This window comes from Sminthopsis crassicaudata, chromosome 6 (genome assembly GCF_048593235.1).
Source record: "Sminthopsis crassicaudata isolate SCR6 chromosome 6, ASM4859323v1, whole genome shotgun sequence".
In the NCBI taxonomy this organism is placed as follows: domain Eukaryota; kingdom Metazoa; phylum Chordata; class Mammalia; order Dasyuromorphia; family Dasyuridae; genus Sminthopsis; species Sminthopsis crassicaudata.
This window is the reverse complement of record NC_133622.1, coordinates 105,461,704-105,466,300: the sequence shown is the minus strand read 5'-3', so window position 1 is coordinate 105,466,300 and position 4,597 is coordinate 105,461,704.

Genomic DNA, 4,597 nt, shown 5'->3' with positions numbered 1-4,597 from the left:
CTCATTTTTCTCCTTAATTGTTGACCTTTTTGAAATGAAATACATTTATCTCATTGCACATTTAAAAAGGAAGTATAATCCATTGAATAGATGCTTGGTGCAAATAATAGCAAACTATGTTCTGACCTTTGTAGTACATTACAGATAAGATTTCAGGCACTGTATCCAAGTGGTAGGATACAACTTCAAGAAAAAAGACAGTAGCTATTCTCAAGAAGTTTATATTCTAATGGCAGACTGCACAAAGGAGAGGATGGGGAGAAGACAAAGGGGAAGGGAGGCTAGTAAGTAGGTAGGAAAAGGTATGGAGCATCAAGCTGGATATAAAATAAGAATGATGGAGACCCCTTCCCCCAAAAAAATTGGTGAAGACCCTTCTTGAAATTTCAACCTAGACTAATCAGGAGATTGTGCTTCAAGCATAGGATTCTTCATAATTGGAAGGTGTTTGGTAAGAAGGTAGAGAAGCTCTGACAGTGAATTGAGCCAAGAGTTTAGGCTGCCAGGTTAATCAGTAAATACTTAAGTCCAAATTCTGAAATTCAAGAAATGACCACAGGAAATACACAGGTTTATCTATTTTATTGGTTTTTTCATAAAACCAATTCTTAGTTTATTAGTTCAATAGTTTTTTTTTTACTTTCAATATTATTAATTTCTCTTTTTAATTTTTAATTTTAGAATTTTAAGTTTAGTATTTAATTGGGAGTTTTTAACTTGGTCTTTTTCTAGCTTTTTAAGTTGCAAGCCCAATTCATTGATCTTCTCTTTCTCTATACCCCAAGAGCATTTAAAGGAAAATTGGAAGGAGAACACTGGCAGGTTGGCTATAAGATAGTAAACTTCGAATGACATCATAACCCTCTCCCCCCCAAAAAATCTAAAATTACCTTTAATCTCATGCAATCCCTGTTTACTTCTGCAATTGTGGGAAAGTATACAAAAGGTGTTAAGGATTATATGGGTTTTACCTGGAAAGACTTAAATGAACTGATGCAAAGTAATGTGAGCGGAACAAGGAGAATACCATACACAGTAATAGCACTGTTATATAAAGATCAATTATGAATGACATAGCTCCATTGAGACATACAATGATCCAAAGGACTCATAATGGAAAATGCTATCCATATCCAGAGAAAAAAATGATGGAGTTGGAATGCAGATGACAGCATACTATCTTTACTTTCTTTATCTTTTCCATGTCTTTTTTTTTTTCCTTTTGGTCTGTTTCTTTTTCCAGAACATTATGGAATGCAAAATGGATAATTTTGATTGTATTAAATTTAAAAGCTTTTGTACAAACAAAACCAACAGTAAAAATTAGAAGGGAAGCATAAAGCTGCCTTCCTAAGATATATAGATAATTGACTCAAATTTATAAGAATACAAGCCATTCCCCAATTAACAAATGGTCAGAGGGTATGGACAATTTTCAGATGAAGAAATTAAAGCCATTTCTAATCATATGAAAAATTCTCTAAATCACTATTGACTAGAGAAATGCAAATTAAGACAACTCTGAGGTACCACTTCACATCTCTCAAATTGGCTAAGATGACAGGAAAAGATAATGATAAATGTTGGAGGGGATGTGGGAAAACTAGGACACTGATGCATTGTTGGTGGAGTTGTGAACTGATTCAACTATTTTGGAGAGCCATTTGGAACTAAGCTGACTTTTTGATCCAGTAGTGTCCATGAGTAGTAAAGACACTGGATCTGTATCCCAAAGATGTCACAAAAAGGGGGAAAGGATCCACATGTGCAAAAATGTTTCTAGTATCCCTTTTTAGTAATGACAAGGAACTGGAAATTGAGTGGATTAGTTGGGGAATGGCTAAATAAGTTAAGGTATATGAATGTTATGGAAAATATCTATAAGAAAAGCAGGATAATTTCAGAAAAGCCTAAGAAAACTTACATGAACTGATGCTAAGTGAAGTGAGTAGAACCAATAGAACATTTTATACTGCAACAAGATTATGTAATTTTCAACTATGATGGACTTGGCTGGTTTTGACAAAGAGGTGATTCAAGGTAATTCCATGTTGTAAAGAGCCATCCACATCCTGAGAGAGGACTGAATATGTATCTCAGCATAGTATTTTCATCTTTTTTGTTGTTGTTGTTTACTTACTTTCCCCCCCCATTTTTCTCCCATTGAGCTGATTTTTCTTGTGTTTAGAAAAAAATGCACATGTTTAACCTATATAAGTTTACTTGCTCTCTTGAAGAGGTGGGGTGGGAGAGGAGGGAAGAAAAATTTGGAATACAAATTTTGCAAAAATGAATGTTGAAAATGGGCTTTACAACTTAGTTCTTCTCAGTGGTTCAGTGATCCAAGGCAATCTTAATAAACTTTGGATAGAAAATGCCATCTACATCCAGAGAAAAAACTATGGAGAATGAATATAAATCAACACATGCTATGTTCATGTTTTTTCTTTTTCTTCTGTTTTTTTCTCTTGTGGTTTTCCCCTTTTGTTCTGATTTTTCTCTCCCAACATGATTCATAAAGAAATGTGTATTTTTAAAAATTAATGTACATGTAAAACTAGAAAAAAGAAGACAATTTTTAAAAGTTAAAAAGAAAGAAAGAAAGAAATCTGTCTTTACATGCATTTGGAAAAATAAAATGCTAGTATGTGGCAAGTGTTTTAAGACTGGATTTGAACTCAGGTCCTCCTGATTTCAGGTCTGGTGCTCTCTGCTTCCCTTCTAATATTGGCTGCATTAATTTTGTTTGTGCAAACTCTTTAATTTAATAAAATCAAAATTATCCTTTTTGCATTTCATAATGTTCCCTAGTTCTTCTTTGGCCATAAATTCCTCTCTTTTCCACAGATCTGAGAGGTAAACTATCCCTTGTTCTCCTTATTGTCTTATAGTATCACCCTTTATGTCTAAATCATAAACCCATTTCAACTGGAGATGTTGGTCAATGTCTAGTTTCTGCCATACTATTTTCTAGTTTTCCCAGTAATTTTTGACAAAAATAGTGAATTCTTATTTCAGACGCTTGAGTCTTTGGGTATATCAAGCACTGGATTGCTATAATCATTGACTATTATAAATTATGAACCTAATTGATTCCACTGATCCACTACTTCATTTCTTAGCTAATATCAAATAGTTTTGATAACCACTGCTTTATAATACAGTTTTATGTCTGGTACAGCTTAGTTACTTTGTTTGTTTTTTTCCATTAATTCCTTTGAAATTCTTGATCTTTTTTTCTTCCAGATGACTTTTGTTATTATTTTATTTAGTTCTATAAAATGCTTTCTTGGCAGTTTGATTAATATGGCACTGAATAAGTAGATTAATTTAGGTAGAATTGTCATTTTTATTGGAGAGATACCATACCTAGTTCATTGATCTTTTGGTATGTTGTCTTATTATTGTCATTCTCTAGGTTGAAATTGTCAATTGTTTCTATGATTTGTGGTTTCACCTACTCATTCTTTATGATTAGATTACTTAGTTTCCAATGAGTTTTGGTTTATTTTTTTCATGGCTCTTTATTATGGGCAATTTTTATTGCAACATGATCTGAAAAGTTTACATTTACTATTTCTGCCTTTTTGCATTTGTTTATGAGGTTTTTATGCCCTAATACATGGTCAATTTTTGTATAAATGCTATGTTTCACTGAGAAAAGGTATATTCTTTTCTGTCCCCATTCAAATTTCTCCAAAGATCTATCATATCTAACTTTTCTAAAATTCTATTTACTTCCTTAACTTCTTATTTATTTTGTGGTTAGATTTATCGAGTTGTAGAATTCTGCTATCTGCTTCTGTTTTATGGAAGAATTCCTCCCATTCACATCCACAGTTAAGATTACTAATTACTATTTATAACATCCTATTTTTCCGAAGTTATACTTTTCTCTCCTTTTAGCTTTTCCCTTCTCACAAGTTTTTCTGCTTCTATCACCTCCCTCAATCTATTCTCACTTTTTTCAGCCCCATCCTTTCTTATTCCTTTCCCCTTCTACTTCTTCCCTCCCTTCTACTAGTCCTTTTCCCTTTTCCTTCCTACTTCCCTGTAGAGTGAGACAAATACTAAGTATGTTTGCCATTCTCTCTTTGAGCCAAATCCAATGAAATTAAGATTCAAACAATGCTCATCCCCCTTCTTTTTTTCTTCAACTATAATAGGTCTTTTGTGCCTCTTCATGTGATGAATTTACCTTTTTTTACCTTCCCTTTTCTCTTCTTCTAGCACAATTTTCTTTTCACCCCTAATTTCTTTTTTATATCATCAAATTAAAGTGAACTTATACTTACACTCTCTCTCCAAGTATACCCCTTCTAACTTATCAGATAAAAATATAGTTCTCAAGAGTTACAAGTAACATCTTCCCATGTAAGGATGTAAACATGTTAATCTTTAAAAATACTTCCCACCCCCCTTCCTTGTTGACCTTTTTATACTTTTCTTGAGTCTTGTATTTGAATATCAAGTTTTCTGTTCAGTTCTGGTCTTTTCATCAGAAATTTATTAAGTCCCAACTAGCTACCTGGAAGTCTCAGGATAAGTAAAAGTCCTTGGTCTTTACAGGGAGAAGTGAAAGAAACAGGCAAACTGC